This window comes from Hemitrygon akajei, unplaced genomic scaffold (genome assembly GCF_048418815.1).
Source record: "Hemitrygon akajei unplaced genomic scaffold, sHemAka1.3 Scf000046, whole genome shotgun sequence".
Lineage (NCBI taxonomy): Eukaryota > Metazoa > Chordata > Chondrichthyes > Myliobatiformes > Dasyatidae > Hemitrygon > Hemitrygon akajei.
The window spans coordinates 3,873,419-3,901,167 of NW_027331932.1; the positions used below are offsets into that span (position 1 = coordinate 3,873,419).

General features: G+C 48.1%; 1 protein-coding gene across 3 annotated transcripts in view; it reads right to left on the reverse strand.

Moving 5' to 3' along the window:
• LOC140720761 (NACHT, LRR and PYD domains-containing protein 3-like) overlaps window positions 1-27,749 on the reverse strand; it is a 432,530-nt gene that overhangs the window by 44,856 nt on the left and 359,925 nt on the right. For 2 of the 3 annotated variants that reach the window (XM_073035590.1, XM_073035588.1), the window contains exon 1: window positions 4,396-4,700. The exons of the other annotated variant lie outside the window; for it this stretch is intronic. The gene's annotated coding sequence lies outside the window, so the exon portion shown is untranslated. Of the gene's footprint in view, window positions 1-4,395; window positions 4,701-27,749 lie in introns of those variants that run through there. 3 annotated transcript variants of the gene reach the window in all.

The window sequence follows — 27,749 nt, forward strand, 5'->3', positions numbered from 1 at the left end:
CGTGTGGCCGCATCGAGTGAACTCATCAGTCCCTCTGGTCTCTGACACTCTCAGACCAGGAGCTCCCAACTCCTGCACTCAGTACCCTGACTGCTGAAGGACAGCGTGGCAAACACCCCTTCACAGCCCCGTGTTGCCGCATCGAGTGAACTCATCAGTCCCTCTGGTCTCTGACAATCTCAGACCAGGAGCTCCTTGTTGCAATATTCAGAATGAAACTGAAGACCATCAGGAAAAGCTACGGACCAGAAGTTTGATGTTGATCGCAGCCCTCAAGAACATGACGTGGAGGTGAAGAACAGATTCATGGATTAAACTTGATGGAGAGAAAGCCAGAAGAACTATGGATAGAAGTGAGGATCATTATACAAGAGGTGCCAACAAAAAGTATTGCAAACACAAAGGAGGTCGGGAAAGCAAATTGGCTTTCTGCGGAGGCTGAGCTGTGAATAGAAGTGAAGGCCAATAGAGATTGAAACAAATACCACCAACTGTACACGAAGTTCAAGAAGAGGAAAGATACGGAAACTTACTTAAAGGAGCGATGCCAAGAAGCTGAAGAAGCCAACATTAGAAAAAAAAAAGAAATCTGTTCAAGAAGATTACAGAAATTAAAGGAACATTTCATGCCAGAATGAGTATAGGAAAAGACAAAAAAAAGGAAGAACTATATAGAAGCAAAGACATCAAAAAGAAATGGCAGGAGTACATAGAAGAATTGTACAGGAAATATCCCAATAGCAAAGACACCTGCAGTGACTTCCTCGTCGATCCAGAGCCAGATATTCTGGAAAGTGAAGTCGAATTGAAAACTTTGCCAATAATAAGGCTGCAGGATGAAACAGGAGTTCAGATGAATTGTTTAAAACTTTAAAAGTTATGCTGTAAAAGTGCTGCGTGCAATTTGCATGCAATCTGGTAAACGTAAAAATGGCCTTTAGACTGGAAAAAAAGAACAGTTTATATCCCAATTTCCAAGAAGGGAAATGTAAAGGAATGTCATATTTCCAACAATTTCACAAATCTCACATGCTAGCAAGGTATTGCTAAAGATCATGCAGGCAAGCCTCCAGCAATACACGGAACGACAACTGCTGGATGTACAAGCTGGTTTTAGAAGAGGTAGAGGTAGTTGCGCTGTGCTCCAAATTGCTAACTTACACTGGATAACAGAGAAATCGAGAGAATTCCAGAAAAGTATTTATCTGTGTTTTATTGAATATTTTAAAGCCTTCAACAGTGTGGACCACATAAACTGTGGCAAATCCTTAAAGAAATGGGGATACCTGGACATCTGATCTCCCCTATGAGAATCTTGTACGAAGGTCAAGAAACAACAGTTAGAACTGACCACGGAACAACAAACTGGTTCAGGATTGGGATACGAGTGCGATAAGGCTGCATACGGCCACCCTGCTTGTTTTATTCCTATACTGAACACAGCATGAGAAATGCTGGCATCGAGGACTCAAAGTGTTGTAATCAACAGACAGACAGGCAGACAGACAGACAGACAGACACAGACAGACAGACAGACAGACAGACTGACATAATTTACTGATCCCGAGGGAAATTAGGTATCGTTGCAGTCGCACCAACCAAGAATAGAGTAGAAATATAGCAATATAGAAACCATAAATAATTAAATAACAGTAAGTGGAATAAGTGGAATCAGTCCAGGACCAGCCTATGGGCTCAGGGTGCCGTACACTCCAAGGGAGGATTTGTAAAACTGCCGGATGAAACATTAACAGCCTCAGACTTGCGGGTGATGCGACTCCAATGGGGAAAGTGAGAAAGATCTGTGGAAGCTTCAAATGAACGTGAAAGAAGTAAGTGGAAAAGTTGACTTGTTCCTCAATATTAAGTATACCGGCCAGCCCTATCAACTTCGTGGTAATAAATGGAATGGAAGTGGAAACAGTAACAGATTTTGGCGGTTCAAAGATTTCTATAGCTGGTAACAGCAGCCACGAAATTAAATAGCTCTTTTTTCCGGACAGGGCAGAAATGGAAAATTTAGATAAAATTCTGAAGCGCAGAGACATAAAATCGTCTACGAAGAACGTAGAGTCGGGTCTATGGTATTTCCAGTTGCGATGTATGGCTGTGAGAGCTGATCTGTTAGTGAGGCTGAATACAAAATAATCGACGACTTTGAACTTGGATGCTGAAGGAAAGTGTTAAGAGTGCATTAGACAGCAAGAAGATCGGACAAGCCAATACTTGAAGAAGTAGAGGCAGACTGCTGACCAGGAGGCTTGAAAAGCTCAAATGAGTTGGCCACGTGTAGTGGGCGGGGCGGTGAGCTGGTGCGCGCGAGGGCAGTGGGCGGGGCGGTGAGCTGGTGCGCGCGAGGGCAGTGGGCGGGGCGGTGAGCTGGTGCGCGCGAGGGCAGTGGGCGGGGCGGTGAGCTGGTGCGCGCGAGGGCAGTGGGCGGGGCGGTGAGCTGGTGCGCGCGAGGGCAGTGGGCGGGCGGTGAGCTGGTGCGCGCGAGGGCAGTGGGCGGGGCGGTGAGCTGGTGCGCGCGAGGGCTGTGGGCGGGCGGTGAGCTGGTGCGCGCGAGGGCAGTGGGCGGGGCGGTGAGCTGGTGCGCGCGAGGGCAGTGGGCGGGGCGGTGAGCTTGTGCGCGAGGGCAGTGGGCGGGGCGGTGAGCTGGTGCGCGCTAGGGCAGTGGGCGGGGCGGTGAGCTGGTGCGCGAGGGTAGTGGGCGGGGCGGTGAGCTGGTGCGCGCGATTGCAGTGGGCGGGCGGTGAGCGGGTGCGCGCGAGGGCAGTGGGCGGGGCGGTGAGCTGGTGCGCGCGACCGCAGTGGGTGGGGCGGTGAGCTGGTGCGCGTGGCAGATGTGGAGGCTGTAGAGTCAGGGATAGGGAACGGGGAGCGCGTCCCTCGGTCCCGTACTGTGCTGGCTCGCTCACTGAATGAGTCAGAAGTTCGACACCTTAATACAGCTGGGGCAGACGTTTAACACACAAAGCTGAACGCAAATCATTAAATCAAGCAAACCGCTTGTGTTCAGTTCAACGATATAAATACAATAATATCTCCCTTCACACACTAGTAAGCTTACATTAATTGAATTGTCAGAGTTTTTCCAGTCAACGCAACAAAACCCATAATTGGACCACCCGTCCCCTCGAAACTACTGTGCAGATAATGAGATCACGGCTGAACTGATCTAAAATTTCATTGCGTATTCCCCCATGTGGATCCCTGCATCACTTCAAAGCCGTCTTTGCCTCCACTGGCCATTGTGGAGAAGAGTTCAAAACACCCCCAATCGACACAGGAACAATAGATGTATTGTTCTAAAATGGGAAATTCCGGAAACGAAGAAGGTGCTTGCTGTTTGCATCTCGCACCCTTGCTTTGAAACTGTTGGGCGCTGATCTTAAACTTCACCTGACCGGTGGAAAATTTCACTCGTGCAAACAGAAAACAGCAGAAACACAAAGAGCACCAGCAGCAGAAGTAGCTTAAAAAAACACAAATATCTCCTTGTTTGCTGATGCAAAGCACAGACAACTGGTTAGTTGGAAATAAATATTGGAAATAAATATCACAAGTTGAATTGTTCTCAAGTTAATTCCCCAAGAACATTCTGACAATGTGGGTACTGTGGGCCGTTTCTGTGGGCCCCGCCCACCGCCCCACACGGAACTTTCGTCACCATGGCAACACACAGAATGCTGGAAGGAACTCAGCAGGTCAGGCAGCATCGATGGATATGTGTAAACAGACGACATTGCGGAACCAGACCCTTAATCAGGACTGGAGTGGAAAGGGTAAGAGGACAGATGATTGACTGATTTGGAAGGTGGGGCTTGTTGTTCTGTGAGACTCGGTGCTCAGGGTCTGTGTGTAAGCGGCTGCCCGTCAGTGCGCGTTCCTCAGAACAGGGAGCGGCGTTCCGCTGAAATCCAATCCAACCGGTTCGACAAGACACTGTGGTTCAGATGTGAAGGCAGTTTAATATTGTGTTTAACCCTTTCTGCTGCAGGGAAGAGCGGTGGAACCAATGGCGCGATGTAAAGAACACTACCTGTGGCCTCCAAGGTGACTGGACTGTTTCTCCACAGATGCTGCCTGGCCTGCAGAGTTCCTCCAGCTTTGTGTGCGTGTTGCTCGGATTTCCAGCATCTGCTGTTTTCTCTTGTTCCAGAGAGATCGGTGACGCGTCACTGCCCCGTGGGATATTTCATATGTTTCTACCAGGGTGAAAGATTCCTTCTGCTCGCACACAGTATTACCCAGCTCGCGTCTCTTAATCCATTTGGACAATTGACTCGTTAGCACGAACACGTCAGGACTCCCTTCCCCCACTAAATTCACTCCCGATCCCGAACAGAGCCGAGCCTCGCTGAATAGTTGTGCAGAAAAATAGACAACACTTACCTCTGATATCGTAACCGGTTGGTGTTCAGTGTGGTCCCGGAAAAACACAGTCTGATATCCGGGTGTGACGGACAATGATCCTGGAACCGGTTTGTTCTCCCTGTACGGAGAGTTGAGTCTATGCTGCTGCTCCCGAGGACACTCGGCTGTGAACCGATGGACAGGGCCGGGTGAGCCGGAGTAGAGCGGGACTGCCGCGGTCCGGGTCACACTAACTCTCACCGGCTCAGGACGGGTCTGACTGCGGGAGGAGGCGGGAGTGGGATCAATGTAGCAACCCTAAAGAGGCAAACAAACAGGCTGCGTTAACCTTTCTGTCGGATTTCCGCCTAGATCTCTCCTTTTTCTTTCATCGCAGCCAGTGGGGCGGAGTTTCTCTGTTTAACCCAGCCCGTCCCAGGCTAAGAATTTGATCCAGCCCGGGTTCTGGGAGGGGCTGAGTTTCTGCCCCCTGTGTGTAAACAGGACTGCCCGGCGTAGGTAGTTTTAGCTCCAACGTCACTCAGCTGTTCAGGTGCGTGGAGCCGCCTTTCTGCTGAAATTAATCCAAACACATCCGACCATATATATTCACACTCAACTGTAACAAATCTGGTCAAAGATTTCCTCAGCGCCTCTCGATTCAGGGGAATTGATTAACTCTAACACTAGAGATTATTGCAGTTCCATCTGGACAACTATTATTACAAGGAACCCCGTCGCCCACGGTTAACAGCGGGTTTCTTTCCACAAGCAATGTTTGTTGGTTCACACCCCGCCGGTAATACTTGTGGAATTGGTTTCCGGCCATTCCAAATGGACAGACGTTTTCCCGGGAAAGGTATCCTGGACCGGTTTATTTAAAAAACAAAATCCTTGAAGAATATTTTCAAGCCAACTGCAGACGGTTCGAGTTTGAGATAAACATAAGGTGCTGGAAACTGGCGGCAAACAGGACAACAACTGTAACTGGTAATGTTGCGCGTTCGGGACCCTGGGTAAATCATGTTAGAGATTATCTCGCTCTTCCCTGCAGCAGAAAGGGTTAAGAACGATATTGAAGTGACTTTCTTTGCGCCTGCAGGAGGGTGTTTCTTTTTTTCAGACCCGGTTGCATTTGATTTCTGGAGAGGGGCCGCTCCCTGTTCTGAGGAATGTGCGTGAACAGGCAGCCGCTCACACACAGGCCCTGAGCACTGAGTTTCACAGAACAACAGCCCGAACCTTCAAATCAATCCATAATATGTCCTCTTCCCCCTTCATTTCCAATTTCACTGATGGGTCTCTGCTTGTAGCATCGACATTATCCAGTTCCGTAGATGCTGATCCCGGCATCTCCAATCTTGGCGTTATCTGTAAATCTGCTGATCCAGTTGACCACGTTATCATCCAGAGTGTTGGTTTTGATGACAAAGAACAGCCGAGCCGGCGCTGATCCCTGCAGCACTCCATTGTTCACAGGCCTCCAGTCAGAGAGGCGGCCATCTACGACCACATCGCGGCTTCTCCCACCCAACCACTGTCCCGTTCAATTTACTGCCTTATTTTGAGTGTCCAGCAACTGAAACGTTTTGACTAAGCTCCCAAGTGGAACCTTGGCAAATGCCTTGCTAAAGTCCACGTCGGCAGCATCCACTGTCTTGTCTTTTATAAGAACGCTGAGGCTCGACCTACCAGGCACAACGCCATGCTGACCATCCCGGATCAGTCAAAGTCTATCCACATAGTCACAGATCTGGTCCCTTACAATAGCTTTCAATGACTTTCCCACTACTTACATCAGGATTCCCGGCCTCCAATTTCCTGGTTTATATTTGGAGGTTTTCTGAAGCAGTGGAACAACATTATCTATCTTCCAGTCTTCCGCTCCCTCACATGTCGCTGTGGATGATTTAAGATCTCTGCTCGGGCCCTGCAATTTCTGCGCTTGCCTCCAGACCATGCAGGGGAGGACCTTGTCAGGTCCTGCAGAGTCATCGTCCCTAAGACAGCAAAAACTCCTTCTCTCTAATCTGTATGGGGTCCATCTATTACATCAAGTCATTTTACAGTATGGGCGTCCCAGTGCATATGAGAAAAGTTAAATTCACCTACCATCACAAGTTATGTTTCTACAACAGACTGCAATCTCTCAGCAAATCTGCTCCACTAAATCCCACAGAATGTTGGGTTGTCTGTAATATAGCCCCATTAATGTGGTCGTATCTTTCTTATTCCTCAGTTCTGCCCATAATGCCTCACCAGAGGTGTTCTCCAGTCTTTCCTGACTGAGCACTGCCGGGACATTTTCCTGCCACCCCTCCCCCATTTAAAACAATGGAAACCCAGAGCAGCCAGTCCTGCCCCTCCTGCAACCAAGCCTCACCAATGGCTACAATGTCATAATTCCACGTGTTGATCCATGCCCTGAGCCCATCGGCCTTTCCTTCAATACTTCAGGCACTGAAATGTACGCAGCTCAGAACATTATTCGCACCGTGGTTAACCTGCGATTCCTGACTTTGTCTGTGGTCCTAACAACATCTGTTTGAGAAACCTGGATAAGTACATGGATGGTAGGGGATGGAGAGCAGGTCAATGGGTCTTAGCAGACTAATAGTTTGACAGGGAGACCGGGAACCCTGCACAGCAAAACGCCCGGTGTTTGATATAATGACTGTAAATCATGCACAGTAAAGCTCCCGGATTGGGATATGGTGATTGATAATAGCGCTTAACGAGATAGAGAGACTGGGAATCGCGACTGGTAATAGTCCCCATGTGGGTTACGGAGATTGGGAACCGTGCATGGTAAAACACCCGCTCGGGGATGGAGACGGGGAACAGTGTGCGGCAAAACTCCCCATGAGGAATCGCGAGACAGGGAACCGTAACCTCACTGTGGATTTGTTCAGTGATGTGTGATAGACCATGACTAACATCCGTGCCTCTGTGAATGGATAAATAGTTTGTCTGATAATTCTGACCAGACTCAGTGCCTCTCTCACTCATCCATGTCTCTCTCACTGTGGTCTCTTCTATATCCCTCTCCCTCTCCCCTCCTAACTCACCACCATTCACCCTCACCCCTGCTTGCTCGCCACCCGCTCGTACTCACCCTGCTTTCTGCACCGCACACCTTCAATCCTACCTCGAACCCTTCCTCACCCCTCTTTCATTGGCAGCATTCTCAGTCACCCATTTTTCTTCGCCGCTCATCTCAGTCACCCTCCATCTTCACTGCATAGTCCACACGGCACACGCCTGTCAACCATCTTACTCATCCCTCTCTCCTCACCTCCCCAATCACTCAGCCCTTCGTGCACACTACCCTGTCCGTCACCCATCCCACCACACCCCCACGTACTCAACACTCCTCCCTTACTCCCTCTCTCACTTCACAATCCTCAGCCCCTCTCTCTAACTCACACAATGTCACTCCATCTTTACTCCTATCCCTCACACTCTCCCTTGGGCTCACACAGCACCTTATTCCTTCCTCTGTCTCCTCCTCTCTCCCATTTCTTTCAATCTCCACACCTCTCTCCCCTTCTCACTCAACCTTTCACCAACCGCCCACTCCATTTCTCTCCCTTTATCGCTCCCCCTCGCCAGCTCTCTCTCCCATCTCTCTATCTCCCTCTCCCTCCCCTTTTCTCTCTAACCCTCCCCCTCTGAGTTTCTGTCTCCCTGCTGTCTCCCCTTACACTCACTTTCATCTTCATCCTGTTCACACCTCACTCTGCTCCTGCCCCTCACCCTCACCTCGACAGCACTGAAACAATTCGAGGAATCTGTAACTGGGAACGCGGCAGGTTCCAGCTCCGAAGTGATGTCCTTCACATTAAGGGAAGTCGCGATTGGGAGAGCCATGGACTGATTTATTTAAAAGATCTTTGGAGATTTTTTAACCCAACTGCAGACGATGCGAGTCTGAGGTAAACACAAGATGCTGGAAAGTTGCAGCGAACAGGGCAGCAACTGTAAATGGTAACCTCACGGGTTCGAGACACTAGGAAATGTTCTTTAAAACACGTTAAAGTTTCTAACACTCTACCCTGCGGCTGAAATGGTTAAATACAATATATAAAGTGACCTTGTTCACACCCGGAGGAGAGCGAATTGTTAAACTGATTAGATTTTATTTCAGAAAACAGCCCTTCCTTGTTCTGAGGAATGTGCCCGGACCAGCAGAGCGGGAACGCAGACCCTGAGCTCAGAACAACAACCCGCATCGTCCAGGTCAATGATCTGGTCTCTTCCCCCTTCCTTTCCAATTCCACAGAGGGATCTCGGCCCGAAACATCAAATTATTATTCAGTTTCATAGATGCTACTTGACCTGCTGAGTTCCTCTAAAATCTTGAGTGTGTTCCGTGGGTACGAAAGATCGGCGAGAGGGAGCGTGTGGTGCAGTGGGACGGGCAGTGTGAAACGACTTCAAGCAATCTGCACTTTTGGAATATTCTTGGGGAATTAGGTGTGAATAATTCAACTTTTGATAATTATTCTGGGCCATCATTTAATCAGACTTTTGTCTGCATTATGGATCGGAGATCGAGGAGTCAAAGAGTCATAGAACAGTACTGCACAGAAACAGCGCTTCGGCGGAGGAATTTAAACTGCCTAATCTCACCGGTCTGAGTGTGAGCCACAGTCCACCATAACCCTACCCACCAAACGATCGCTTAAACAGCGACATCGTTTGCGCATGCACTATCCTTGCTGGCCGCTCCTTCCATAACCGTCTGAGCCAAGAGGTTTCCGCTAATGTTCCTCTTAAACTTTTCATCTTTCACCCTTCACCCATGACCTCTGATTGCAGTCCCAGTGGAGAAAGCTTGCTTGCACTTATCCTACCTATCTGCCTCATAATTTCGAATACCTCGATCAAATATCCTCTCAATCTTCCAACCTATTCAATTTGTCCTTTAACTCAGGTCATTCAGACCCGGCAACATCCAAATAGCTACAGTGTCATGTAGATTGTTGCTTTCGATGACGAAGACAACCGAGCCAGCACTGATCTCTGCAGCTTTTCACTAGTCACAGGCTCCAGTCAGAGAGGTAACCAGATGTTGCTACTCTCCGGTTTCTCCCACCAAGACAATGTCTCACCCAGTTTACTGAATGCCTTGTGACTGGACCGTCTTGAGAGTCCACCCATGCGAGACCTTGGCAATTCCTTTCTAAATTCGATGAAGAATATCTCCACTGGCTTGACTTCATCAACTTTTGTGGTAGCACCATCAAAAGTATCTATAAGATAGCAGAGGCAAGACCAAGCACGTACGACGTCATGCTGACTATCCATAATCAGTCAATGTCTATCAAATAATTCATATATCCTATCCCTTAGAATAGCTCCCAATATCTTTCCCACTACTGATATCAGACTCACCTGCCTATAACATTCTCACAGAGCTTTAGACCTTTTCTGAAACAGAGGATCCTCTCTAATCCACATAGGATCCAGGACCTCACGACATATACACACTCTGTATCCTTGTCCCGAGTAAATTCAGATGCAGGAAATCCATTTCTTCCATCTCCTCATCTCCCCATTCTCCTTTGGCTGCATGTATGGTTTACTGTTCTGATCCTTCAGAGGACCAATACTATACCTTACAATCCTTTTGTTCTGATCTGTATATTTCGTTAGTACTGGCATTCACCCAAAGCGTTCATTTAGCACACTTGATTTGTTTCTAAGAGTTAACTTGCATTTCGTACACTCGATCATTACCTATCTGCCCATAACTACTGTGGTGGGTATGGTAAAATCTGTGGTACTGTATGGGTATGGTAAAATACTGTGGTAAAATCATCCTTTTATCGCGTAACCAGAGACTCAACATCTCTCTCTCAAAAAAAGTTTCCTCAAACCACTTACCTTTCATTCTGATAGGCACATACATACTTCATACTCTCGAAATTTTACCTTTGTATGTCCCCGCTTATTAGAACGCCTTTGCAAGAAAAAGGCCTGTCCTTTCCACAGTGTCATTTCTGATGCCAACAAAACTTTCCTTTCCAAATTCTAATCTCAACCCACGCAGATACCCTTTTCCATATTTGCTTTGTAGCTGGTGGCATTGTGATCACGAGATGCAACGTATCCCTACACAACCCTCTCTCCTTGCCGCCCACCTCACTCATTCCTCTCTCCTTGCCGCCCACCTCACTCACCCCTCTCTCCTTGCCGCCCACCTCACTCATTCCTCTCTCCTTGTCGCCCACCTCACTCACCCCTCTCTCCTTGCCGCCCAACTCACTCACCCCTCTCTCCTTGCCGCCCACCTCACTCACCCCTCTCTCCTTGCCGCCCACCTCACTCACCCCTCTCTCCTTGCCGCCCACCTCACTCACCCCTCTATCCTTGCCGCCCACCTCACTCACCCCTCTCTCCTTGCCGCCCACCTCACTCATTCCTCTCTCCTCTGCTTCCCAGTCACTCACCATTCTTGCTCACTGCAGTTCTCTCTCACCCCTCCCACTCGCCCGCCTCGTCCACAACCCTTCCTCTCCCTCACCCGACCATCCTTTTACACCTCTCCAACTTCTACGCACTCATCCTGCCCCTCCTCCGCCTGGTCACTCCATCAAACCGCACTCTCCTCCTTTCCATCAGCCTCTCCCTCCCCCGTACCCTCAAAGTTACAGGAAACATTTAAAAATTACTGTCAACGGTAACTGGGAACATAGCCAAGTTAGTGTTGCAGTAAGGAATGCCACGGACTAATTATTTGAAGGAATCCTGAAAAAACTTGTAGAATACTTGCAGATGATGCGAGTCCGAAGGGAACGTAAAATGCTGGAAACTCGCAGCAAACACTCGCAACACTGTAACGGGTAACGTTGCGGGTTCGAGACTCCAGGTTCTTAAGACAAATTAATGGTTCTATCGGCCTTCCCTGCAGCAGAAATTGTTAAATACATTATAAAAGTGAATGATTTCACACCTGAACGAGAGTGAATTGTAGAACCGGTTGGATTTGGTTTCAGTAGAAAGGCCGCTCCCTGTTCCGAGGAATGTGCGGGTCCAGCGGATGAAAACACACAGACCCTGATCTCCGAGTTTCACAGAACAACCACCCGCATCTTCTAAATCAGTCCATGATCTGCCGTCTTCACTCTTCCTTTCCAGTTCCCCACTGAAAGGTCTTGGCCCGAAAGTTCGACTTATTTATCAGTTCCAACGATGCTACCGTTCCTGTTGAGTTCCTCCACAATTTTGTGTGTTACCATGGTTACGAAGATCAGCGTGTGGTGTAGCAAGAAGTGGCAGCTTGAAAAGACCTCAGAACATATACCAGTTCTTAGAATATTATTGCGGAATATAAGCTGTGAAAAATTAAATTTCTGATAATTATTTCTGATCTTAGTTTAATCATCCCGTTTTCTCTGTTTTGAATCAGAGATCAAGGAGACATAGGAACGTAGACGGGACTTGAGAAACTGAGTTACAGAGAAAGGTTGAATAGGTAAGGACTTTATTCCCTGGAGCGTAGGAGAAAGAGGAGTGATTTGATAGAGGTGTATAAAATTATGATGGGTGTAGATAGAGTGAATGCAAGCAGGCTTTTTCCACTGAGGCCAGGGGAGAAAAAAAACAGATGTCATGAGTTAAGGGGGAAAGGGAAAAGTTTAAAGGGAACGTGGGGGGGGGGCTTCTTCATGCAGAAAGTGGTGGGAGTGTGGAATGAGCTGCCAGATGAAGTGGTGAATGCGGGCTCACATTTGACATTTAAGAAAAACTTGGACAGGTACATGGATGAGAGGGGTATGGAGGGATATGGCCCAGGTGCAGCTCAGTGGGACTAGGCAACAACATGTTTCGGCACAGCCAAGAAGGGCCAAAAGGCCTGTTTCTGTGCTGTAATGTTCTGTGGTTCAAGAACCAGGCCTTTCGGCTCAGCCACTTAAACTGCTTCATTCCTTCGAACTGTACCGGGCCAAAGCCCTCCGTTTCCCTTCCATCCAAACTATCTCTTCATGTTGAAATCGAACTCGCATGGACATGTGTAGCTGGAAGCTCGTTCCACACGCCTAGTGAAGATGGTTCCTCTCATGGTCTCTTTAACCTTTTCATCATCAACCCTTAACCCATGACCTCTTGCTTGTAGCTCCACGCAACCTCAGTGGAAACCGACTGCTTGCATTTATGCTATCAACACCCCTCATTTTGATTACCTCTGTGAGATCTTCTTCATTCAGAGGAATGCAATTCGAATCTATTCAAGAAATGCTTAAATACAATATTAAAGTGATTTTGTTCAGAGTCGAATGAGAGCGAATCGTCGAACAGGCTGGATTTGGTTTCAGCAGAAAGGCCGCTCCCTGTTCTGAAGAATGTGCAGGGCCAGACAGCTACTGACACACATACCTGAGCCCCGATTCTCACAGAAAAACAACCCGCATTTTCCAAATCAATCCATCATCTGGCCTCTTCCCAGATCGGCGAGAGGGAGCGGTTGGAGCAGTGGGCGGGGCAGTTTGTAACCACCTCGAAACATACCCGAGTATATCCGCCAATTTTCGTTTTGAATTTAGGTCCAATAATTCAACTTCTGAAATTTACTCTGTCCTTTGTGTGATCAACCTGTGGTCTGTTGTGAAACAGCGACCAAGGAATCAACGAGTCAGAGTTAAAGTGTCAGAGAAAAGTACAGCACAGAATTAGGCCCTTCGGCCGAGCTTTTTAAACTGCCTACTCCCATCGACCTGTACCGGGACCATACCGACCATACCCCTCCCTTCTAAACTATCTCTTAAACGTCGAGATCGAGCTCACATAAACCACTCGTTCCGGCAGCTCATCCCACACTCTCAGCACCCTCTGAGTGAAGTAGTTTCACATCGTCCCCCTTTATGTCTGCACCTTACACCGTAACCAAACACGCCTGGTTGTAGTCCAGCCCCATATGAGCGGACCAGACCTATCTTTTATGCATATTTACTTTGAGTCTAATGGCATTCGGATCACTGACTGGAAAGTGTCCCCTACGCAAACGTCTCTCATCGGATCTCTCTCGTTTCCTAAAAACAGATCAAGTATTGCACACTCTCACGTTTCTGACTTCCAGGTTCTGATGTACTAAACTAACCGGAACACATTCGACCAACTCTACTCTCCCCAGTCCTTTTACAGTGTGGGATTCCCAGTCAAAATCTGGAAAGTTAAAATCACCTCTCATCACCTTTTGCTTCGTTCAACAGTTTGCGATCTCTACTAATTCATTCCTCGAAAACCTTTGGACAGGGAACACCTCACTAGGTGAGTTCTCCAGTGATCTGGCAGTCTCGTTCCCATTCCCCTGGTTATTAAAATTACACCCCCCCCCCCACCCATACCTGGCGTGCAGCACTAACATACCTTGCCGCTGGGACATTACTCTCCTTTCAGTTCAGATGCAAGCCGTCTTTTCTGTACCAGTCCCACCGTCACTGAACCTATTCCAAGATATAACAAATGACTCCTCTGTATAATCCTCTATTTCACTTTCATTCATGTGTCGCCTAAACTCCCGTAATCTTTCAGTCAAGTACACCGGCTCTGGCAGCATGTGCGAATCCCGGAGCATTCTCTGTGTAAGCGAAAGGGAAAAAAAAGCCTTACATTGGAAATCCCCTCTACAATTTCCTCCAGTTCCCTTAAATTATTTCCCTCGTATTATCCATTTATGTCAGGCATGGTTTAATGGCCGGCAAAACATTGTCGGCCGAAGGGCCTGTACTGTGCTGTATTGTCCTATCCTCTATGATCATCATGACTGGATACAAAGAACACCCTGCAAAAACCTCTGACACCTGACTTGTTTCATGCCCTGGTAGGAGATTAAGCGTTGTCCTCTCTCGTTGGGACTTCTACGTACTTATTACGGAATCTTCCCTGAACATGTTTGACAAACTCTGTCCCACTGGTCCTGTTTCAGTATGGGACTCAGTCAACAGGTGGAAAGCTGAAATCACCTCCTAACACAATCTTACTTTTCCTGCAACAGTCAGCGATCTCTCGACAGATTTTTTTCCTCGTTATCCAGCGGACTGTTGTCTGGTCTATAATGTAGCCCCATGATCACCGTCATACATTCCTTATTCTTCATTTCCACCGATAAAGCCTCACTAAGACGAGTTCTCTTGTCTGTTCTGACTGTGCACTGCGGTGACATTTTCTCAGCCCTGTAATGCCACCCCTCCTCCTGTAATTCCTTCAGATTTCTCATGTCTAAAAACAGGGAATCCCGAAATATCGTGCTGTCCTGCTTGCTCCTCCTACACCCAATTCTCAATAATCGCTACAATGTCATAATTCAATGTGTTGATTCATTTCCCCAGCCCTTTCTTTAAAGCTTCTTGCATTTAAATATACGCAGGTCAGGGCACCAGTCGCATCATGCTCAAATTTTTGATTCTTTCCGTTTTCTGGGACGGCCTCAATAGGGCGGATAGGGCTGTTGTTCTTTCATTTAATTGCAAAATCCCTGATCTCACTTTGCAGAACCACCTTCCCATGCATGCCGATTTCATTGGTACCAATATAGAACAGGACCTCGTGCTGCTCACTCACCCACATGAGAATCATAGAGAATGAATGGTGTGCTGAGAAAACAGGACGGAAGGGGAGGAGAGTACAGGCCAGAGAAATGGGTCAGATTCAGCATTTGGAGCAGAACGTGCAAGTTGCCATTTTCCTGCTCACTATCTCTGATTGGACTGTTTAAAAGCCGAAACCCACTGACCCATGACTAGGAGTCAGAGACAGAGCGAGAATCCTTCCATACAATCCCATCACACACTCCTGGAAACATACACTGAGTAACGCTCTATCCGCAAAGATCCATCACGCACTGCCGGGATTAGACACAGAGTGCAGCGCCCTCCACACTGTACCAGCACTCAATCCGGGGTCATACACAGAGTGAAGCTCCACCCACACCGTCGCATCACAAACTTCCAGGGTCACATAACCAGCAACGCCCCCCAAATATTATCCCATCACACTCCCGGGGTCAGACATGTGAAGTACCTCCCGCACCATCGCAGCACACTCTACTAGAATCAGAAAAAAAGTACGAAACCCTCTCCCTCCTCCGGTCTCCCCACTCACCAATACCCAGCCTTTCGGCTTTCCAGTAGTCTCGAATTGTGTGTGTCTCTCGGAGATGGTGTGTGTGTGTGTGTGTGTGAGCGGATTGTGTGCTGCCGTTAGAGGAAGGAAGGGGAGGAGAGAGGAGGCCAGGGAAAGGCTGGTGAAGTTGCAGACACTGATGCAAGTGGTGTGGAACCATTCGATCAGCCTGTGCCTGTCAAGCTGTGGAAAGGCTCAGATCCTGGTGATAGATACCCGGTGTAACGGGGAGGTGTAACTCCAGACGTCAACTCTCCCTCATACTCACCAGAATTACCTGTGACAGAGTTCGCTCGGCAAAAGACAGAAGTGCCTGGAGGCTCAAGGTGTGCGTGTGTGTGTGTGTGTGTGTGTGTGTGTGTGTGTGTGTGTGTGTGTGTGTGTGTGTGTGTGTGTGTGTGTGTGTGTGTGTGTGTGTGTGTGTGTGTGTGTGTGTGTGTGTATGTACATAATGCGTGATTATATCTTAATGATATCTGCATATGAATGCTATCTTTCTGTTTTATGCATAACACGTACAGTTGACTGCAGACGGCAGAAGGTTACATACACCATAGCCAAATACATTTGAACTCAGTTTTTTTTTTACAATTCCTGACATTTAATCCTAGAAAACATTCCCTTCCTTAGGTCTGTTAGGATCACTACTTTATTTTAAGAATGTGAAATGTCAGAATAATAGTAGAGAGTATTATTTATTTCGCCTTTTATTTCTTTCACCACTTTCCCAGTGGGCCAGATGTTTACATACACTTTGTTAGTATTTGGTAGCATTGCCTTTAAATAGTTTCACTTTGGTGAAACTTTTTGGGTAGTCTTCCACCGGCTTCTCACAATAGGTTGTTATTTTGTTCAATTCCTCCAGACAGAGCTGATGTAACTGAGTCAGGTTTGTAGGCCTCCTGCCTCGCACACAATCTTCAGTTCTGCCCACAAATTTTCTATCGGACTGAGGTCAGTGTTTTGTGATGTCCACTCGGATACCTTGACTTTGTTGTCCTGAATCATTTTTGCCACAACTTTGGAGACATGCTTGAGGTCATTGTCCAATTCGAAGACCCATTTTCCACCAAGATTTAACTCCCTGGCTGATGTCTTAAGATATTGCTTCAATATATCCACATAATTTTCCTTCCTCGTGATGCCATATATTTTGTAAAGTTCACCAGTCCCTCCTGTAGCAAAGCACCCCCACAACATGATGCTGTCACCCCCATGCCTAACGTTTGGGATGGTGTTCTTCGGCTTGCAAGTCTCACCCTTTATCCTCCAAACATAACGATGGTCATTATGGCCAAATAATTCAATTTTTCTTTCATAATACCACAGGACATTTCTCCAAAAAGTAAGTTCTTTGTCCCCACGTGCACTTGCAAACAGAAGTCTGGATTTTAATGGCGGTTTTGGAGCGGTGGCTTCTTCCTTGTTGAGCATCCTTTCAGATTACGTCGTTTTACTTTGGATCTAGACACTTGTCTACCTGTTTCCTCCACCATCTTCACAAGGTCTTTTGCTGTTGTTCTAGGATTGAACTGCACTTTTTGCGCCGAAGTACTTTAATCTGCAGGAAACAGAATGCGTCTCCTTCCTGAGCGGTATGACAGCTGCATGGTCCCATGGTGTTTATACTTGCCTTCGACTGTTTGTTCAGATGATCGAGGTACCTTCAGGCGTTTGGAATCAGACTTGTGGAGGTCTACATTTCGATTCTGACGTCTTGACTGCTTTGTTTTGTTGTTTGTAAACTTCTGACCCACTGGAATTGTGATATAGTCAATTAATAGTGAAATAATCTGTCTGTAAACAATTGCTGGAAGAGTTACACATGTCACGCACAAAGCAAATGTTTTCAACGTTTTGCCTAAACTGTAGTATGCGAATATGAAATCTGTGGAGTGTTTAAGCAACAAGTTTTAATGACTTCACCCGAGGTGTATGTAAACTTGTAACCCACTGGGAATGTGAGGAAAGAAATGAAAGCTGAAATAAATCACTCTCTCTACCATTATTCTGACATTCCGCATTCTTAAAAAAGGGTAGTGATCCTAACAGACTTAATACAAGTAATATTTCCTAGGATTAAATATCAGGAGTTGTGAAAAACTGAGTATAAATACATTTGGCTAAGGTGTACGTGAACTTGTGACATCAACTGTGTGCTTTGTGCCGTGTGTGACTGTTTGTATTGTGCTCAGCAGCTTGATCCTGGCTGTATTCATGGGCATTTCTGTGTGACAGAATTATAATTAAACACATTGAGTTGAAACGAAATGTAATGAAACCGCCTCGTCGGTAGAGGTCGCACATTCCGTGGGAGAGAGTGCAGTGATTCACATATATAAAGACCTAACTCTTTAGCCACATGTTAAACTGAATGTTCTTTATGATTTTGGGCACGCCTGCACATACATAATTTGCAGAACCGGCTCACTCTTCCTTCCTATATCCTGGTGCCAAGATCATAGAAACATGGAAACATAGAAATCCTACAGCACAGCACAGGCCTTTCGGCCCACAAAGCTGTGCCGAACATGTCCTTATCATAGATCTGCCTGGGATTTACCCATAGACCTCTATTATACCAGCTCCTTGTACCTATCCAGGAGTATCACTAAAGCCCCTATCATTTCCGCCTCCACCACCGCCGCCGGCGGCCCATTATACGCACTCACCACTCCTTGCGTACAACAATGATCCTGAGTCCTCCTCTGTACCTCTTTCCAAGCACCAGAAAACAATGTTCTTTTGTGCTCACCATTTCAGCCCTCGGATAAAGCCTCTGTCTATCCACACGATCAATGGCCTTCATTATCTTGCACACCTCTATCAGTTCACCACTCATCCTCCGTCGCTCCGAGGAGAAAGCGTCGCGTTCATTTCAATCTCATAAGGCATTCTCCCCAATCCGGGCCACAGCGCTGTAAATCTGGCTACCACATACCATCGAGAAATCTCCTTCTCGTCCACAGTACCTCTTTTCTGTTCCTCTAAAAAAGAACAATCTATCGATAAAGCTCACCACATCTCACCCCATTCCTTTCTGAGCTACAGAACGATAGTCAGTGCCAGAGATCTGACCGGTGAGACTTTACCCTGACTGGTCATTTGCACCTCTCTCCTCCCATCCTGAAGTATCCAAGTGCGTTATCTTTAATTGAGCAGGTTGGCAACAAGGGGTCTCAGCACTGTCTCTGGAGGTTTAACCCTTTTCACCTACCTTTCTGTCACCCAGTTTCCTATATCCTACACCTTGGGTGTAAATACTTCTCTATATGTCCTCCCTATCACACCCTCAGCTTCCCGAATGATCCCGAGTTCATCCAGTTCCATTTCCAAGTCTGTAACGCAGAGTGCTAGAAGGTTCAGCTGGATGACCTTCTTACGGGTGAAGTTGTCAGGGACGCTGGAGGTCTCCATGCCCTCCCACAACCCGCAAGGCAAGCAGTCAACTCTCCTGCCAGGCATGCTTACTGCTCCTTCAAACTGCAATTATAAACAAAACAATAAATAAACTGAGAACAAATCTACCAACAGTTTCTTTTTGGGCTTGCTCTGACCCTAGACTCTCCTCCTTATCGCATCAAATTGATAGCCCTCTATTTTTCACTCAGATTACTCTAACAATGGCTGCTGCGATTGCCCACCCCCTTTACTCCGAGGTAAGCCCACTCTGCTCCGGTTCATCACACGGATACAGATTCAAACAATGAATTAAATTTACCCCACACCGCCCCATCACCCAGACCGGGAGTCAGGCACAGATTGAAGCTCCCTCCCCCCCGATCCTTTCACACACTCCGGGGTTCAGAAGCTGGTTTTCTCTGCCCACCCCAGCTCTCCTCCGTTCTAGTAGTCCTTCATTGTGTGTCTGTCTCGGAGACTGCGCTGTTTTTCTGTTCAGATGATGAGCAGTGAAGAGCAGAGAAGTGGAAGAGGTTGAGGGGAGGGAGTAGGGACGTGGTGTTGAGATAATGATCACTGGGAGAAAGTGGCGTGGAACCGCAAGACCGGCCTGTCCACACAGAGCAGTGAACAGGATCAGAACCCAGAGATCGACATCCGGAGGAGGGGGTTGGGTGTTGTAACACCAGACGTCACCTCTCCCCTTTCCTCCCCAGAATTCCAGATGAACCGAGGGGTGTAGAGGAGCGAGAGGGTTGATGGAACCGTGGAGAGTGTAGGGGACGGAACGGATCAGGGAGACGGGAAGAGGAGATGGGGAAGAAGGAGTCAGTGTCCCTTTGAAGATTGTGTCGGTGTGTGTCTTTTTTCACGGCCTATGCAGTCAGTGAATTGGCCTTTCTCTCTGTTTGTCGATAAATCGTCGAGTTCTTTGTTCTACCCAACACACTGCTCTACCCACCCGATGAGCTCAAATGTCTCTGCTCTTTCTACAGAGCAGAGAACGTAAATCACACAACAGAGCAGACCCTTCGGCCCAAGTGTTGTGATATACCAATTAAACTGAATTCCTTCTGCCGACACAACATCCGTCTCCATCCATTCCCTGCACACGCACGTGCCTGTTAAAGAGCCAGTTAAGCGCCTTCATGGATTTCCCTCCACCACCAGCACTGTCAGCACGTTCCAATCACCCACCAATCTCTGTGACAACTAATATCCCCCCTAGGATATTAGTTCCACTCCGGTTCAGGTGTAAACTGAGAAAGTTGCTCGATGGCAGAGAAAATGAAGGAGTTGCACAACGTGGGGGCGGTGTGGTGCGGCCTCCAGTCAGGACTCTGTGCTGCCCCCCAGTGTTCGCTTGGCGGAAGAAAAGCTCAGCTGTTGTAGTTTGCATATTTCAGTGGCTTTTAAAGTGCCCAGACCCTTAAGCTGCTTATGTGTGTGTGTGTGTGTGTGTGTGTGTGTGTGTGTGTGTGTGTGTGTGTGTGTGTGTGTGTGTGTGTGTGTGTGTGTATGCACATAATGCACTACAGTATTTTATTGATATCCTACATATGCTGTATGTCTTTCAATTTTATACATATTAAGCGTGCTTTGTACCTCGTGTGACAGTAGGTACTGTGTTTAGCTGTTCTAGCGGTCATGTGTGATGGAATTGCAATTGAACATAAAGTGAATTGAATTGGAATGAAATTAAACTGTCTCGCCTGTAGAGGGCGCACATTCGGAAGAAGGGAGCCCAGAGATACACAAGTCTGAATACCTCGTTCCAACCCTACCTCTATAACCACATCTTAAACTGAATATTCTTTCTAATTTTGTCCACTCCTGCACATACATAATTTTGAAGAACCTGCTGCCTTTTCCTACCGATATACGGGGGACGATAACGAACGCATACCATCGAAGAATCTCCCTCTCGTCCACAGTATCTTTTTCCGTTCCCCTAAAAAGGACAACCCTATTGACACAGCTCGCCATATTTCAGTGCCAGAGACCTGACCGGTGAGCCTTTCCCCTGCTTGGTCATTTGCACCTCTCTCCTCGCATCCAGAAGTATCCAAAATGGTCTACCTGCTACTCGAGCAGCTTGGCCACAAGGTGTCTCTGCACTAGCTCTGGCTGTTTTATCCCTTTCATCTTACTGCCCGTCGCCCAGTTTCCTGTATCCTACACACTGGGTGCAAATACAGCTCTATATGCCCTCCCTATCACAATCTCGCCTTCCTGAATGATCCCGAGTTCATCCAGTTCCAGTTCCAACTCTGTAACGCAGTGTGTTAGAAGGTGCAGCTGGATGACCTTCTTACAGGTGAAGTTGTCAGCGGTTCTCGAGGTCTCCCTGCCTTCCCACATCTCGTAAAGGATTATTGAACTCTCCTGCCAGACATTGCTACTGCTCTGACTTTGCGATTATACAGAAAGAAACAATAATTAAACAGAAAACAAACCAACCAACAGTTCTGTGTCTTCTCTCACCCGAGAATCTCCTCCTTGAAGATTCAAAGAGATAAACCCTCTGACTTCCACTCAAATCCAATTCCCGCCAGTTTTTCCCTCTTATCTAGCTCATCTCCTCTCTCTCTCTCTCTCTCTCTCTCTCTCTCTCTCTCTCTCTCTCTCTCTCTCCTCTCTCTCTCTCTCTCTCTCTCTCTCTCTCTCTCTCTCTCTCTCTCTCTCCTCTCCCCCTCTCTCTCTCTCTCTCTCTCTCTCTCTCTCTCGCTCTCTCTCTCTCTCTCTCTCACACACACACACACACACACACACACACACACACACACACACACACACACACACACACACACACACACACACACACACACACACACACACACACGTCTTATCATACACGCCCAGGGTCGGACACAGAGTGCATCTCCCTCCATACTGCCATAACACACACTTCCGGGGTCAGACACTGAGTAAAGCTCCCTCCACATTATCCCATCACACGCTCTTGTGTTCAGACACAGTGAAGCTCCCTTCACACAGTCGCATCACACTCTCCTGAAGTTAGACACTGGTGACGCATTCTCCGAAACGTCCTATCGGACACACCCGGGTTCAGACACAAATTGAAGCTCACTCTCCCTGGATCCCTTCAGAAACTCCGATATTGCGAAGCTCCTTCCCTATCACAAATCCCCAAAACTTCGCCGTTCCTGAAGTCTTGAATTGTGTGCCGGCTGTGAGAATATGCGTGCGTTTCTGTTCAGAGGATGTGCAGGGAACAGGAGAGATTTGGAAGTGGGGGTGGTTTTGGTGGGGGAACGGACGTGGTGTTCAAATATCAGTCACTGAGATGAAGTGTTGTCGAACCAAACGATCGGCCTGTTCACACAGAACAGTGCAGAGGCTCAGAACCGAGAGATCCGGAGGAAGGGGAGCTGGGTGGTGTAACACCAGACGTCACCTCTCCCCCTCCTCCCCATAATTCCATATAATCAGTGAGAGGGAGACGTGTAGAGGAGGGAGAGTGTTAATGGAACCGTGGAGGACCTGCAGGGGATAGAGCGGGTCAGGGAGACGGGGAGAGGAGTTGGGGAAGCAGGAGATAACGGAGACGGCACGGTGTGTAGGGGACGGTGATGGAGACAGGGTGTGTGGAAGAAGCTGGCGGTGTTGGAAACGGGGAGGGCTGTAGGTGAAGTCGTGGATAACGGTGACGAGGATGTTCGTCTGGGAAGGAGGGTTGATGACGAATAGGAGACTGAAATCTCAATGAACCAGGAACACTTTCCTCCCCTCCGCCAGCATTTTCGTGAACGCACCAGCACCACCTCCACATTTCTGCGGCATTTATTAGCTTTTTTGCATTTCACATTAATTTTACATATTTGCACCCTACTGATCCTTCAAAAGAACAAATCTCTGGTGGTCAAAGTCACAGATAATAAAACAGACCGTGAATCCGGTAGAAAAGATGCGATACAGGTGGACAGGACATTTGACACGCTGGCCTTCATCAGTCAGGACACTGAGTACGGGGGTCGGAGGTCAGGTTGCAGTTGCCGATAACGTCGGTCAGTCCGCACTTGGAGTATGGAGTTCAGTTCTGCTTGCCTTGCTCTAAGAAAAATCTCAACGAACTGGAAAGATTGCAGAGGGAGATATCCGAGGATGCTGCCGGGACAGGAGGGACTGAGTTATGGAGCGGGGTTGGGAATTCTGAGACATTTTCGGTGACCTGACAGAGGTATAGAAAACAACGAGGGACACAGATCAGGCGAATGCGTGCACTCTATTTCCCCGGGACTGGGATATCGAGAACATTAACGCACATGATTGAGGTGAGAGTAGCTAACGACAGAAGCAAGGGGCGAGTTGGGTTAGATTAAAGAGAGACAGTGGGATGGGTAGAGTGAGTAGAGACGGAGTAGCTAATCTTGGGAGAGACCGGAAACAGAAGTTGGAATTAGAGGCGAGGGAGGCAAGAAAGCGAGGTATGGAAAATGTGGATGATACAGAGGAGGCGGGAGCGGAGAGGGATGAGCGACAGGATTTATACGGACGAGGGTAAACAGAGGGCAAGATGGTGAGTAAGATTGCGATGGAAAGAGAATAGGGTAAGGTGAGGGGCAGTGGCGCGGAACGGATAGTGTGAGTGATTAAGAGGAATGGGGGAGAAAGAGGTGTTTATCATTTGTTACGTACCCGTGGGTAGAGACGGAGTAGAGAAGCGAGAGAGAGACCGAAATAGACGGCGAAGAGTTGGAGAAAAGGGAGACAAGAAAGCGGGGTGGGGGGGGGGGGGAAGGAAACTGCGGATGAACTAGAGGAGGCGGCAGTGAAGAGGCATGAGAGAGAGAGAGTTATGTGGGACGAGGGTAGGGGAGGGAGTGATGGCGAGTAAGAATGCGATAGAAGGAAAGAGGAGAATAGGGTTAGGGTGAGGCGCAGAGCGAATTGGGTAGTCGGTAAGAGCACTGGGCAGAAAGAGGGTGTTGCATTTGATTCACGTCTAACCCACTGGCCGTTGACAAACATCCTGGATCATTTCAGAAATGTCTGGGCACAAAGGTGCAGACGTCTCGCAGATGAAGCGGTGCTGATTACGATCGCAAGGGTAACGCGGATTGTCCCATTTACATTCGCTGATTTGAACCTTCCAGCGTTCATATGGTACACAACTTTCGTGGCCACTTTCCTGTCAAGGAGGGTTAAACAATTTCAAAAGGAACTTTCCCTAAAATATGTGACGCTCCCTCACCATTGAACTGCGGAATAACCCAAAATCTCCAAAATCACTGATGCCCTCCCTCGCCGTTGACCTGTGTCACGCCAACATCTCCCACAACCCCACTTTCCCACCACAGCCCTGTGTCAGTCTCCAGAATACTCCCACTGACCCACTCTCTCCCTGCAGCCCTGTGTAAATTCCCAAAGTAATATCATGTCTTACCCTCTCTCCACAGACCGGTGACAGACACTAGAATAATCCCAGTACCCCAGCGTCTCCCCACAGGCCCCAAAATACACCTCTAGCGCCACTCTCTCCGCAAGGACACATATCAGTCTCCAAAATGCTCCCACTGCTTCACTCTCTCCACAGGCCTGCTTTATATCCCAAAGTACTCTGACCTCCCACTCTCACCCCGCAGATCAGTACCAGGTCAAAGTACACCGTAGGTTACAGGAGGATATAGACAGGCCGCAGAGCTGGGCAGAAAAATGGCAGATGGAGTTCAATCCGGACAAGTGTGACGTGATGCATTTTGGAAGGAGAAACCAGACTACTGAGTACATGGTTAATGGTCAGTTACATAGAGTGTGGATGAACAAAGGCTCTTTGCTGTTCAAAGCCATACATCCCTTATGGTCGCTGCACAGGTTGATAGGGTAGTTAAGAAGTCCTATGGATGGCAAGCTTCATTATTGTGTTCAAAACCCTGCAGTGTATAACGGACACCTTCCTCCTGACACCATAACCCACTTCATCTTCAAAACCCTCCGCGTTTCCCTCAAACCCTCACTCAAATCCTCCCTGCCTGTCACATAGAACCTCCACAGCCGCCTCCCGTCTGTCACACCCTCCCATATAAGCTACCCCGTGACCCATTCCCTTCCCCACGACCCTCCCTGTTTCCGTGAACATCTCCATCCCCGACAGCATACCACATCTCAGTCGCTTCACCCCATCCACAGATCTCCATCCTGGTGTTCACAGGGAATTCTGCCGGGAATGGGGTAGAGTTTACACCTGCTTCCCGCCACAGGTTATCGTTCTCTCGGTTCTGAGCCTGTCCACAGCTCTGAATATACAGGTTGATCGTGTGCACAAACAACACTTCCTCCAATTGCTACAATCGCACCATCTTTTCTCTAGTCTCCACTCTCCTCCTCTTCCTTCCACTTCCCTCAACACACCATTGGATCACACGCACTCACAGACATCGAGACACACACACACACACACACACACACACACACACACACACACACACACACACACACACACACAGACACACACACACACACACACACACACACACACGCACTCACACACGCACGCACGCACGCACGCACGCACGCACACACAGACACACACACACACACACACACACACACACACACACACACACACACGCACTCACACACGCACGCACGCACACACGCACGCACGCACACACAGACACACACACACACACACACACACACACAGATAAGCTGCTTGAAACCCTGTGCACTCAATGCCACCGAAATCTACCACAACACAGCTTGTCTTCTGCCGAGCGAACACGAGGGGGCAGCACAAACTCAATAGCTGGAGTCCGCGCCACACCGCCCCGGGGTAGTGCAGATCCTTCATTTCCTCAACCAGCGAGCAACTCTCTCAGTTTACTCCTGAATTGCAGTGGAACTAATATCCCAGTTTGAAAGTTGTATCATTAAAAAGGAAACACGAGTGCATCTGCAGATGCAGATCTGTTAGTTCAACCCACCAGTTTACCGCTGTTTCAGTCATGCTAATGTATATATGATTTAGGCTGGGTGGCGGCTTTAATGGTTAGGATAAACATCGCGGCGGTGCTCAGTTAGGAGAGACTGAAGAACTCTTCGAGGTGAGGCTTTGAATGTGCAACTGAGGAATAGGGAAGGTATGTATATATAATTCAGACAGAGGCGAGGCTTTAAAGGTGGAAGTGAGGAATGAGAGGGCATGAACTCCTTCACGGGGCGACATTATCGACCACCGAACAGTCTGGGGATTTAGAGGAACAATCCTGTGGAGAGTTCGGAGTCTGTTGTAAGAGACATCAGGTTGTGACATTGGGTGAGTTTAACATTCTTGGTATTGACCGTGAGCCTCACACTGTGAAAGGATCTAAGGATAATATGTCAAATGCTTTCAGGAAAGCTTCCTACCACCGAGAGTGGGTAATAGTTGATCTCCAGCTACGGAATGGGACAAGGCAGCGGACAGAAGTTTGTACAGGGGACCACTTTGCATCTAGATATGGTAATGCCATTAGACAAGAGGTAACTCGGAAAGGATTACTGTGAGCGCGGGTTTACTTTCATATCGAGGTTTATAGCATTACGAGACGTATATAGAACAGATAGTGTGCATTTTTTCCTCGCAGGGTTGAAATATCCGATACCGGAGGGTCCGCATTAAGGTGAGAGGGTGTAAGTTCAAGGGAGATGAGTGTCGCAGGTTTTGGTTGTCACACAGATTGGCGGGTGATGGAACCCGCTGCCAGCGCTGGCGGTGGAGGGAGATCCATAGAGGCGTTTAACTGACTCGTTAAAACACACGTGGGTGTGCCGGGAATGGTGGAAGAAGGACATGGTGTCGGCAGAAGGAATTCAGTTTAATTGGTACACAATAACCTTTGAACTGAAGCGTCTGTTCTGCTCTGTGGAAAGAGAAGGGAGTGATTTCTATTCATCGGATGGGAAGCGAGGCGGGATGCGTAGAACACGGAATTTGAAGATTTATCGACAAACAGAAGGAACAACCAATTCACGGACGGCCTAGGCTGTGAACAAGTCACACACTGACACCATCTTCACAGTGTTACTGAAAGACCTGTTACAGTGTTTAAGTGAAACCGACACAGACCTCGTCGTGACACGAACACACTGACAGAACCTGCTCTGCAACAAGGAAACATCATGGTCTTGTCATAACGCCCTCCCACAGCAAAACCCCTCCACGACTCTGTCAAACACACGCTCACCTTAAATGTGTAAATGGTTATCTGGCCAAGCGACTGCGTTTCGTGACGGTGGAGGGAAATTCGTTATGTGCCTGACCCAGGAAGTGTGAAATGGAACAGTGTAGAGGGAGCTTCACTCTGTGTTTGACCCCGGGAGTGTGTGATTGGACGGCGTGGAGAGAGATTCACCTTGAATCTGTCCCCGTGTGGGTGTGGTGGGACGATGGGGAGAAGCTTCACTCTCTGTCTGAAACCGAGAATGTGAAGCGACGTTTTGGTTGAAGCTTCCCCCTGTGTCTCACCCGGAGAATGTGTGATGGATCGTTGTTGTCACACAGGGCATGATTCCAAGTGTGTATAGTGGGAATGCATGGAGGGAGCCTCGCACTGTCTTTGACTCATAGACATAGGTCAGAGGATTTGGCGTTTAAACAGAGTCCAGTCAGAGACAGTGAGCAAGAAAATGGTGACTCACGCCTTCTTCTCCAGAGTCCGCAATCTGAGAACCCTTTCTGTGGCCGTCACTCTCCTCCGGTGCCTTTCTCTTCCCTCAGCACACCATTCATTCTCAAGGCCTTTAAGAGGGTGTGTGAGCAGCCAGAGATCCTGGTCCATATTGGTACCAATAACAATGTATAGGGAGGAGCTTCTGCAAAGTGAGGTCAGGGTTTTAGTTATTACATTGAAGGACAGGCC